The sequence below is a fragment of the Pipistrellus hanaki genome, assembly GCF_964339955.1.
Source record: "Pipistrellus hanaki genome assembly, chromosome: 1".
In the NCBI taxonomy this organism is placed as follows: domain Eukaryota; kingdom Metazoa; phylum Chordata; class Mammalia; order Chiroptera; family Vespertilionidae; genus Pipistrellus; species Pipistrellus hanaki.
This window is the reverse complement of record NC_140503.1, coordinates 204,447,471-204,461,101: the sequence shown is the minus strand read 5'-3', so window position 1 is coordinate 204,461,101 and position 13,631 is coordinate 204,447,471.

Genomic DNA, 13,631 nt, shown 5'->3' with positions numbered 1-13,631 from the left:
TGTTGAAATATCTGTTCATGACTTTTGCTCATTTTGTAATGGGATTATTTGTGTCTTTGCTGTTGAGTTTTTTTGAGAAGTTTTTATATATTCTAGATATTTGTCCTTTGTCAGATAAGTGGTCTTCAAATATTTTCTCCAAGTCTGTGTCTTGTCTTCTCATCTCCTTAAGAATGTTCCCAAAGCAAAAGTTTTTAATTTTGATTAAGTTCAATTCATCCACTTTTTCCTCTGTGGGTCATGCTTTCAGTATTATGTCTAAGAATTCTTCACCCCACCCAAGGTCACAACAGTCCCTTCTTATGATCTCTTCTAAAAGATTACTGATTTTGTGCTTTACATTTAAATATATGATTTATTTTGAACTAAATTTTGTAGAAAGTGTGAAGCTTGGGTTCAGGTTCCTTTGCCTATCTACCTAATAAAAGGTACATGCTAGTTGACCGTACCCTTCATGATGCCCACCAGCCAATCAGGAGCAAGTATACAAATTAATCCAACAAATGTGGCAGGTTAATTTACACACACAGGCGCTGAATGGCTGGGGGTGGGGCAGGACCCTCTGGGCCTCTGGGCAGTGTAGGAAGGCAGAAAGGCAGCTTAGGCCAGAGCGAAGGCCCTGCTGGCAGCCAGAGCAAGGAAGGCCCATTCTTGCAGGAATCTTGGTGCATCAGGCCTTTAGTACATTATAATTGTCCTAGTACCAATTGTCCAATGGGTTATCATTCCTCCATTGAATTAATTTTCATCTATGCCAAAAATCAGTTGGGCAATTTTTTGTGGTTTACTTATGGATTCACTCTCCAGTCCAATCTATTGGTCTTTCCACCAATAATGTGCAGCCTTGATTACAATAGCAACAGAATTCTTGAAACTGGGTAAGATGATTCCTCATATTCCAGTCCTCTTTCTCACATTTTTTTTTTTTTTTTTTTTTTAGCAATTCTAGGTCCTTTGACTTACCATGGATTTCCCCTTTATTTCTGAAAGATATTTTTACAGATCTAGAATATTGAGAAGATAGGTGTGTTTTTTTCTTTTCATCACATAAAAATTGTTGTGTTGCTTCTTTCTGGCCTCTGTGATTTGGGATGTCATTTGAATGTTTTTTTCCCTGTATACTAGTAAATAATATGTTATTTCTCTTTCACTGCTTCCAGAATTTCTCTTCATCTCTAATTTTTACATGCATGACTATAATATGTTTTGGCATGAATTTTGTTGTTGTTGTTCATCCTATTTTATGTTCTCTCAGCTTCTTGAACCCATAGGTTTGTGTCTTTTGCCAAATTTTGGGAACTTTCCAGCCATTATTTCTTCAAACATTTTTTCAGTCTCAACCTCTTTTCCCTCTCCTCCCAGCTTCAGTGACACAAATGTTAAGTCTTTTGTCCTGGTCACACAAGTTCCTGAGTTGCTAATTATTTTTACTTGAGTCTATTTCCTCTCATTATTGAGACTGGATAATTTCTATCCTTCTTTCTGACGGTTTACTGCTTCTTTCCTCTGATTGCCTATTCAGCTGTTGAGTCCATCCATGGAATTGTTTATTCTGGTTATTGTATTTTGAAGTACTAAAACTTAAGTTTCTGTATAGCTTCTAATTCTTTGCTGTGGCTTTTATTTTTTAATTTGTTTCAAGTATGTTTGTCATTGCTCATTGAAGCATTTTTATGATGGCTGCTTTAAAATTGTGCCAGCTGAATGGAAGGACAGAAAAAAGGAATTAGTGAGCTGAAAGGAAGAACAATAAAAATTACCCAATCTGAATAACAGAAACTGAAGAGAGACAGACAGACGGGCACTCGGAGACCTGCATGACCATCATAAAAGCTCTAACATTTGTGTCACCAGGATATGGAAAGGAGAGGAAAAGGAGGGTAGAGCTGAAAAAAAAAAATGGCTGCAGACTTCCAGCATCTCTGTCATTCTACTGTTAGCATTCATTGCCTTTACTCACTCTTGTGGAAATTTCCCTGGTTCTCTCTGTGATGAGTCATTTTATCACAGAGATTTTCATCATAGACATTTTCAAGGTTGTGTTAAGAAACTCCAGATTTATTTCTATCTTGGCTATGTATCTGTAGTATTGCTCTGTCAGGGGATGTGGGGTGTTGCTTCATGATGGCCAGGTGGAGAGAGAAGCGCAGGATCCTCTTGGCCTCTGTTGACATCTAAGAAAGGCAGGAGCTCCCCAGAACTACTGGGGAGAAGTGAGAGACCCACTGCCCGCTAGGCCTCCTCTGATCTCCTGACCTGGAGGCCCATTACTCATCCCACACATCCTCTATTGTTACCAGAAAGTTTGTATGGCTGCATGACCACTGACTACTGATAAAAGTGTTTTGTTTTTAAAAAAATATATATTTTTTATTGTTTTCAAGAGGAAGGGAGAGGGAGATAAAAGCATCAATGATGAGAAAGAATCATTGATTGACTTGCCTCCTGCATTTCCCCTACTGGGGATTGAACCCACAACCTGGGCAAGTGCCCTGACCTGGAATCAAACCTTTACCTCCTGGTTCATAGGTCGACACTCAATCACTAAGCCACACCAGCCAGTGGTTGTCTCCTCTAGATCTCCTCTACCATCATCCCAGTGGGGGGAGGCAGGAAAGCCTTATTACTGCAGGCACAGGAGAAAGTCCAGGCTTCACATGTGGTCTCCCCTAAAAATGTGGATGGAAGGGAGAGCTTTGTGATTACTCAACAGGAATGCAAGTCCTGGCTCCATGCTTACCTCCTCTTATACCACCCTTGTTATATCCAAGCCAGAGTATGGGAATCTCGAGGCTACCCACTTATCTTCGCTGGTACCAATGAGTGTGAAGCCATGATTTTTCTGTAGTGTTTGTCTGGAATAGAGCCATTATTGTCTAAAAGTTTTCTGCGATCTTAGACTGACTTTTCTTGGTCCTTGGGCTATAGACAGCAGGCTTCTGCTGGGGCCTTTTAAAGAATATATGTTTTTATTGATTTCAGAGAGGGAGGGAGAGGGAAAAAGAGATAGAAACATCAGTGATGAGAGAGAATCATTGATCAGCTTCCTCCTGCACACCCCCTATTGGGGATCGAGCCCCCAACGTGGGCATGTGCCTTTGACCCTTCAGTCTGCAGGCTAATGCTGTATCCACTGAGCCAAACCAGCTAGGTTGGGGCCTTTTTGTTTGTACCTGCTGGCATTTTCAGTGCTCCAGCTTCTCCGGATCCAATTTTAGAATGTGAGCCAAAGCACACCCAAAGAAGTCACTATGTCATTGTCTCTCGGGTTCCAAGTCCCTGGCAGTTTTCCTTCTTCTCTCCACCTTTTAGATATTCCATATTTGTTTTATACATAATTTCCATGGTTGTTAATTGTCCTTAGTGGGAGGAATAGGGACAAATCATCTACTCCCTCTTCATGGAAGCAAAAGTTTTGCATATTCGCTTTTAATAACATTTTATTGTACAAACAATTTTGAGTGACATTAAATAAATGTTAAGACTAGAAAATAAGTTCTTATAATTTTTACTAATATTAACATTGTAATTATAGGTGAGATTGAGATTTGCAGGCAATATATCTGTAGCAAAGGCATGGACATGTCCAGCCACTGATCCAAGCTAATGGCTATCTTGGTAGGCAGGCAGACAGATAACTGTCTATGGTGTGTGGTTGGATGGTGCTAAGTAAGCCAGCCTTCCTCAGATAAACCCTCTCTCTGGCTAGTGGATAGCCTTACCAGGCTTAAGCTTTATCTCCTTAGCTTATGTCTATAATGCCTGCTGAAATGTAAACATCCACGGAGAATATGTGCTGTTATCCTAGACACCAGTAGTGCTGTAGGCTATGAACACACACCAGTAAAGAGGAGCAAACAGATGCTTAACAGAACCAAATAGATGTGAGGACAGTTCACCAGGTCTCTCCAATATGTTCTTGTATGCACACCTACACAGTCACACACATGCATCTCTAACAACCAAATGAACAAACAAAAATTCTCAATTGAAAAGGCACTTTGGGTTATATTATAACTACTCTATTTTTTTTAAACTATATTTTATTGATTTTTGCAGAGAGGAAGGAAGAGGGGTAGAGAGTTAGAAACATTGATGAGAGAGAAACATTGATTAGCTGCCTCCTGCACACTCCCCACTGGGGATATGCTTGCAACCAAGGTACATGTCCTTGACCAGAATCGAGCCTGGGATCCTTCAGTCCACAGGCCAATGTTCTATCCACTGAGCCAAACCAGTTAGTGCAACTACTCTATTTATTGAGAACAGCTCGATGTGTTGAAAAGCTCACAAGTGGTTGGGTGCAATGTGTCTTCCCCACAAGCCAGAGGAGAGAGGGTTTGGTTTAAGCCATTCAGGAACCAATCTCAGTAAGTATTTATTAAGCACTTACTATGTGGCAGGTACCACATTACATACGAAGGATAAGAATTTATAAATCACTTCTCTATGCTTTCTCTTATTTGATGGCTCTTATGTCAGAACAATGTTTCAAGGAAATTGGCTTTCTTTACCATATATCTGTATTGCAATTTAGAAACTGCTTTCCCTCCCTTATCTCAACCCATTAATTCTTAAAATAATGTAGAAACATTACCTGTTACTGCTCATATTTAACAAATGAGGGCAGAGAGGCCCCAAAATATGTCTTTCTCATAGTCCTCTGACCAGGAGAACTGGAACATAGTTATTTATTTATTTATTTATTTATTTATTCATTTATTTATCCAGAACATTTTAAATTGAATTTATTTAGGTGACATTGGTTAATAAAATTACATAGATTTAAGGGTTACAATTCTATAGCACATCACCTGTATATTGTATTGGATGTTCACCACCCTAGTGAACATCCAATACAATGTTCATTAACATTAACATTGTAATTACAGGCGAGATTAAGATTTGCAGGTGGTATATCCATAGCAAAGGCATGGACATCATCACTTATTCCCCCTATACCTTCTGCCTTCACCATCACCACTTATTCCCCAGTCAGGGCACATACCCAGGTTCTGGGTTCCATCCTTGGTTGGGAAGCATGTGGGAGGCAACTGATCAAGGTTTCTTTCTCACATCAGTGTTTCTCTCTCTCTCCCTCTCTCTAATATCAACAAATAAAAATAAATTATTAAAAAAATAACCCTTGTTGTTCTTCACTACAATTAATCCACCTGCCTTGGTCCTTCCTAGTTATGTGATCTCAGTTACATTAATAAAATTCCCCAGCCCCCACTGGAAAGAAAACATTATGAGGGCAGGGGCATGTCTATTTAAAACCCATAGCACAATGCTCTGTACTTAGCCACTGGAAATAGATTAGCTAAATGAATTGCTAAATTAATATAACACTACAAAAGGATTTTTAATTATCAGTGTTATAAAATATATAACTTTACTAAGATCAAGTTGTTACAGTATTTTGGCAGTATAGTAAATCTATATATATCTTCTAGACTAAAATAAAATATATGATCATCTCTCTGAGCCTTTTCACTTTAATGTATTTACTCTATTATTTATTTTAACTTTGAAGTCCCTATCAGCTCCCTACCACCTGCCTTCATCCTTTCCTGGGAACGAATCATTCATGCATGCATGCAATTAACATTTACTGAGCACTTACTGTCTACCACAAACCAGGCTGCAAAGATTCATAAGGCTCTCTCCCTGCCTCTAAAGGATTTATATGTTACAAAGAAAATCCAATGCATAAACAATTTATAATTAATGGAGGTGTTATGATAGAAGTGCGAAAAAGTGCTATGGTTATAAGAGTGATTCATTCTGCCTGGGGAGTCTGCTTCTGGAAGCGTACATGTGGGAAAGTGATTTTTCTCTTTGCAAACTAAATTGACTTACTGGTAATAAAAATAGTTTCCATTTGTGTGGTACATTGCAAAGTGCTTTCCCATCCATTTATTATTTTAATCCTCAGAGTAAAGGCTCTATAGTGTAGTGGTTTTTAAAAATATATTATTCATCAAAAAGGGTAGCTATAAGGTCAACAGATAAATAATATGACAATCATTCTAAAGCCCAGAGGTAGATGATACAAGTCAAAACTGGAAATGGGACTTAGTTGAGGCCTCTGAGAAACCATTCCAAGAAGAGCTCAGAGCAAAAAAACCTGTCTTTTCCCATCGTCCTCAATGTCACCTCCTTACCTCAAGCCTGAGCCAACATATTGCTCATAAGTTATTATAACAACCTTCTAACTGGTTTGTGTCTCATTGCCTCCAAACCATTTGCTACATTGGCCACAAAAAGATAATTTTTAAATGTAAATTGAACCATGTCATTTTCCATGTCAAATCCTACAGATTTGCTCATTCCCTAGAGGATAAAGTCCAAATGCTTCTGCATAGTGCATAAAGCCTTCAAACATCACCCAAACCTATCAAATGTTTTCCAATTATTTATTGTTAACACTCTTCTATAATAATAATCCTACAGATTTTTCACAAAGCCATCATACTGTTTCCATTTCCATGCCTTGACAGCGTCTTTGTCCTAGAATTTTCTTAGCTCTCCACTATTCAGTCTGGTAGAATGAAGGTGGACATAGAAAGTGTGGCTTGCCGAAGCCGGTTTGGCTCAGTGGTAGAGCGTTGGTCTGCGGACTGAAAGGTCCCAGGTTCGATTCTGGACAAGGGCATGTACATTGGTTGTGGGCACATCCCCGGTAGGGGGTGTGCAAGAGGCAGCTGGTCGATGTTTCTCTCTCATCGACATTTCTAGCTCTCTATCTCTCTCCCTTCCTCTCTGTAAAAAATCAATAAAATATATATATATATATTTTTTTTTTTTAAAGAAGAAAAAAAAAAGCAAGTGTGGCTTTTTTTGTTGTTGTTTCTATATACACTTACTCAATAGTAATGGTAAAATCCTGGCAACACAATTTTTCCTCCTTTTTTTTCTTTCTTCTCTTAATTCTTCACTGCATAAAATAGTTTGGGAACCACTAGTCTAGTGGTTCAGATTCTCCTAAAAGCTCAAGAAGAGATCTATATGCGTTTTTTTGTTATATATTTATTTATCTATCTACTTACTTATTGATTAAAGTATTAAGATGTGTCCTTGTCCCCCATTGCCCCCCCCCTCATGCCCTCACCCCCTGGTGTCTGTGTCCATTGGTTATGTTTATATGCATGTATACAAGTCCTTTGGTTGATCTTTTTCCCTTACACCCACCCTCCCTACCTTCCCTCTGAGGTCTGACAGTCTGATTGATGCTTCTCTGTCTCTGTCAGACAAAGATAAATATCACATGATCTCACTCATTTGTGGAATATAAGGAACAACATAAACTATGGGTTTTTTATTGCATATCAAAGATTCATGACATTTACATGTATTTAATAAAACTAAAAAGTATTCTTTTATGAGCCTTGTCTGTGCTATTATAAGGAAACAATTGAGGATAAGTCAAAACAAGACAGACAAATGTATGACAGATCTTACATTCAATAAAATAATGAATAAGTTGAATCTTATAAATTGGTGATAAATGCTATTAAAGATATAAAGGCTGGTCTGTGGAGAGAGGTAGTTTGGAGAGAAGAGTCCATAAAGGTCTCTAGGAGGAACTGACCCATTAGATAAGGCTTGCAGATATAAATCCAATGATGCAGTTGGGAGAAGAGTGTGCTGGGCTGAGGTAGAGCCTTGGAGGAGCAGAAGAACTGAAAGATCAATGTGGTTGTGCATAGTGAGTGATGGGGAAAGTAGGATGGGTCAATAGCAGATCAGGCAGCACCTGATAGGCCAAGGCAGGAAGCCATTGAAAGATTTTAAGCAAATGAATGATAAACCGGATGCAATACTACCCTGTTTCCCCGAAAATAAGACAGTGTCTTATATTAATTTTTTTCTCCCAAAGTTGTGCTAGGTCTTATTTACAGGGGATGTCTTATCTTTCCATGCGCTAGGTCTTATTTTCGGAAGATGTCTTATTTTCGGGGAAACACGGTAGTTGCAGGGTACAGGGTAGAAACACAATGGAATGTTATGCAGCCATAAAAAAAGAAGGAATTCTTACCTTATGATAGCATGGATGGACCTGGAAATTATTATACTAAGTGAAGTAAGCCAGTCAGAGAAAGACAAATACCATATGATCCCACTTATATGTAGAATCTAATGAACAAATATGAGGAGCAAAATAGAGACATGGATATATGAAACAGACTGACAGGAGTCAGAGGGGAGGTAGGAGGGACAGATGGGATGAAAAAAGATGAAGAGATTAGCCAAAGAACATACATGTATAGCCCATAGACACAGACAACAGTGAGGTAATGGCCAAAGGAAAGGGGAGGGAAGGCTGGGAGGAGGTGGGCAAGGTTGGGGGGGGGAGCATTTGTAATAATGTCAACAATAAAAGAGAGAGAGAGAGAGAGAGAGAGAGAGAGAGAGAGAGAGAGATGAAGGAGGAGGAGAAGGAGGAGGAGGAAGAAGAAGAAGAAGAAGAAGAAGAAGAAGAAGAAGAAGAAGAAGAAGAAGAAGACGACCAGTTATGATAATGATCCTTTAAGTTATTTTGATGAATGGAACTATCTTGGTGGCAATGGCAATTTAGAGAAGTGGATGGATTTGAGAAACATTTTGGAGATTAATTCAACAAGACTATTTTGAAGGAGAGCAAAAATAAATAAATAAATAAATAAATAAATAAATAAATAAATAAATATCAAGGATCAGTCCTAGGTTTCTGGCCTGAAGCAGCAAGATAGATGATATAGTCATTTACTGAGATTGGGAAGACTGAGGAGATTTTAAAAATGAAAAAGGATTGAAGTTTCATGTTGGACATGTTGTGTTTGAGATGCCTAAAAAACATTACAGTGAAGCCACTATGTAGGCAGCTGGACAAACAAGTTTGTACTTCAGCAGGAGGTCCTGAGCTAACTATGTAGGTGTGGGAATTTTTAATATAGAGATGGGTGAGATGAATTCCTGCAGTAAATGTTTTACTGGAAATAATGCATGGAAAGTAGCAGATACTTCACTTAGCATGTAGCAAGCATGCTCATAAGATGCTGCTTATGGTTAGAACATTCTTCGCACAGTGTAACTCAAATCTTTTCTACTAAAGACAAATTGAATTTATATCATTTGTTTCTCAATAGTAATGCACTTGGTAGTCTTAATGAACTACCATGATTATTGGTAGTCATGATTTGGAGACTTATTTAGATAGATAATTTATGTATTCATATATAGCAATACAAAGAAATAAAAAGAAAAGTTTATTAACATAACAAACACATGGCATATATAAAATATCCTATATACTAAATGCCTAATATGCTAAGTGTCCAACTGTTCATTCCACCAGTCACTATGATGCACACTCACCACCAGGGGGCAGACGCTCTGACTGGTAGGTTAGCTTGCTGCTGGGGTCCAGTAGATTGGGACTGGACGAGACTGGCAAGACACACACTGGAGACCTCCGCAGTCCTTCTCCTGTTGGCCAACCTCCCATAGGCCCTCTCTGGCCCTGATCATGCACCAATGGGGTCCCTTGGCCTGGCCTGCATCCTCTCACAATCTGGGACCCCTCAGGGGATATCGGCAGACCAGGTCAAGAGCCCCCACCAGTGCATTAATCTGTGCCCTGGGCCTCTAGTATAATATCTATATATATAAAAGCCTAAGCAACCATTATGACCAGATGGCTGGACAACCAGACGACCAGCTGGTAGCTATGCTATGCACTGACCACCAAGGAGCAGACACTCAATGCAGGAGTGCTCCCGCAGCCAACCTCCCGCAGCTGGCCAATCTCCTACTATCCAATCAGGGCTGCCTGCCAACCGCCCATAGTCCCTCTGGCCAATTGCTGGCCAGGCTGAGGGACCCCACCCATTCATGAATTCGTGTACTGAGCCTCTAGTAAAAATATCCTAATATATAAAAACCCTGGGTCTCTTACATCCACATTGACCAGAGGCTCGACCTAATGCCCAGGATGCACACAGGACAGGCTCTGGTGGGTGGGGACTTGTGGTAGCAGAGATGGGGACAGGGACGTCGGGGCTGGCACTCACACTCCCTCACAACCACATACATGCACAAACACACACAACACCCACCAGCTCACAGCCTTTTCTCCCTTTCTTTCCCTCCCTCCCAGATCGTACTCGGAACCTCTCTCAGAATGAGGAAACAAAACAGACTGGGATTGAAGAGGCCTAAATGAAAGGGAGAGCGGGCAGAGGATGAAGCAGCCCCCACCGGCCCTGGCCCTGGCCCCTCCCAGCCAGAAAAGAGGAAGAGGGAGACAGGGAGACAGGGAGGTCTGGAGGACTGCTAAGAAAAATAAAGAGAGACAGAGACTGGGTGAGATCAGGCCAGCAGGGGAGGGCAGTTGGGGGCATCCAGGCCAGCAGAGGAGGGCAGTTGGGGGTGAGATCAGGCTGGCATGAGAGGGAAATTAGAGGTGATCAGGAAGGCAGGCAGAGGCAGTTAGGGGCGATCAGGCAGGCAGGCAGGTGAGTGGTTAGGAGCCAGCAGTACCAGATTGTGAGAGGGATGTCCAACTGCCAGTTTAGGCCTGATCCCTGTGAAGAGGGTGCAGGCTGGGCTGAGGGAAACCCCTCAACCCCCGTGCACAAATTTTGTGCACTGTGCCACTACAGTAGTATGTATATAACAAAAAAAAAGTGTATATCTGTGCATAATTTAGTTTGAAAGCCATTTTTTTTTAAAAATGAATGGCAAGGTAGTTAAATTGTTCAAATTTTCAGTCTTAATACCTACATATAAAATAAATACATTCTAGAATGCTGACCCATTTATGACATAGTAGATTTTTATGCTGTGAGATGCACAGTGGTTATAGTTAGGAAAATGTGGTTTCACCTCACACTTCCTGTCTCTGTTATTTACTAGATGTGTAATTTTTAGCAAATTATATAGCCTCTCACTTCCTCAATTTCCTCATCTGAAGAACACAGATAATTATAATACATATCCAATCAGGTTGTCATAATAAATGGCAATGATGCATGTAAAATATGTAGCACGGTGCCTTAAGTAATCAATATATGATTGATCAATTTCAGAGGTTCTCAATCCTGTATGAATATTATAATCACCTGGGTAGTCTTGTTCTAATAACCTCGCCTCACTCAGTCCCTGTCCAGATAACCTTCCTTCCCCTTCCACCCACCTGTCCTGCTGTGTTCTCCCCCATCCTTGGCTGCTCTTGCTGATGCTCTTCCTGGAATGCTCTTCTCATTTTGCTCTTCCTATCCCATCCTCAACCTACACATCTTTTAGGACTCAGTTCTAGTATTAATATCTTCTATGAATCTTTTTCTTGTGCCCCAAGTTTAAGTAATCAGCCCCTCTTTCATACCTCTTTATTCCTTAAACAGATAAGTGGCCATTCTTAAAACCATGTTTGAGTCTTCGTTTTATTTACTACATATCCATTTATTTAAGTATCAGCACCTGGCACAGAGCCTAGATAGTTTAATTTCATTGATTCGGAAAATAGAACAGAGGGAGGGAAGGAAGAAGGGAGAAAGAGAGGGAGGGGGGACTGAGGAAGGGAGGGAAGAAAGAAGAAATGGCATCCATTTGTAAGGTTTTTTACAGAGAGGAGGGGCATCACTGGGCAAGAATACATCAGTGGGCAAGAATACATCAGTGGGCATCTATGGCTCCTGGATTCCAGTAAGATCAACAGGAAAACCATCCTAGCACAAAGCCCATCAGCTTCTCATGGATGTAGGACACTGCCCTGCCTCTGCACAGAGAAATACTGTCCATATTTTGATGACATTCAGAAGTCTGAGGCAGTGGAAGAAGAATCTCTCAAGGCTACACCAGAGAGTTCATTTTCAAACACTGCAAGTTCAGGTTTGCAGGTTTCTAAATGAATCCCCATCTTTGAAAGAGTCTCTAAGGTCCCACCACTTCTTGGAAGTCTTTCCAGTTGAGTGGAGTCAAAGTCATAAGACTCACAATAATTTGAGCACAGGTTTGCTCACCTGTGGTATGAGGACAGTAACAGTTCTTATCCTGGAGTTGCAGAGTAAATGTTTGGAATAGCTCCTTACATGAAGAGTACTAAATCCATGTTAATATTTGATATTATAAATTGTTAATATTATGTGTGAGTTAATGTCATAGACAAGACCTACTGAATTCCCTCCCTTCTTTACATCTTTCCTTAAATGGGAAAAAGGTAGGTGCCTCTGAGCCTATCAGTCATTCTTTCTCATCATTGATATTTCTATCTCTCTCTCCCTCTCCCTTCCTCTCTGAAATCAATAAAAACTTTTTTTTTTTAAATGTAGGTACCTCTGTTTTCATTTGCATAGCAGTGCTTACTTTAGAAGTTAAGAGATTAAATGTATTGGCCACATTGAAGCTATAGATTCATCTTCTGTATAAATGACAAAGTCTACACTTAAATTACTAAACAGTATTTCCCATCTATTAGTCCTGTGGTGTTTGGTTTGTTTTTGCTTTTGCTATCCAGTCCCCAGGACAACCACTCTGTTCTACATGGCTTTTGAGCTGACTTTTTATTTTAAGCTGCATCTGTGTTAGCAATGGTAACACTTGACAAGATGGCAGAGAAGTAGTGGGACCGCCTTGCCTATGGTTCATTAAAAGTCAAACAGGGCAGTATCTGTTGGATGCACCAGAATACATCTTTCCCCCTAAACTGGAATAAGCTGAACACAAGTGTAAACCTTATTATCTATCTCATTTTCATGCCCTTTGAAGTCTTCAGAAGGTCTCTTCCAACTAAGGAGCCCAACCATCAAAGAAGAGTCTTAATGTGTAGTAGGAGATTCGGTTAAACAAGTGCCTATAGAAATTCCATATCCATTGTTCTTTTTCCCATTCTCTTATTAAGAGGGCCCATAACTAGCTATTACAAAATACATGGAAAAAAAGTTATTTTGTAACATTTGGACATTTTAGACCTTTCATTTTTCTCTTTGAACTCACATTTCCATTACAGTCTCTCCCTGGATTTTATACATATACTAGAGGCCTGATGCACAAGATTTGTGCAAGAATGGGCCTTCCTTCCCCTGGCTTCTGACACTGTCTCTTGCTCTGGCCAGAGCTGCTTTTCTGTTCCAGCCCAGAGCTGCCTTTCTGCCTTCCCATGCTGCCTCGAGGCCCGGAGAGACTGGGGTGGTGTGGTAGCCTGTGTCGTCACCTGTGTCTATCAATAATGCAAGTGTCCCGTCCTGCCCCCAGCTGCTTGGTGCCTGCATATGCAAATTAACCCACCATCTTTGTTGGGTTAATTTGCATACTCACTCCTGATTGGCTGGTGGGCGTCACAAATGTTCAGTCAATTAGCATGTTACTCTTTTATTAGGTAGACAGGGTGTCCCCAAAAAAGGACATAATAATAAGAGAGTAGATCCACAATCTTCCCAATGCATGCAGAAAAAGCAGTAATAACTTTATTGATTACATGATAATATTTTGTGTTAAAATACTGTAGCTACTAGAAAATTTCATATTATGTATATACGTATATATCTCACATTGGTGACTCACATTATACTTCTACTGGACCGGGATGGTCTCCATGTATCTTAGTTTGAAAGCAAGTGCTTTAACAGCAACAGGTGTCTCTCGGGCAT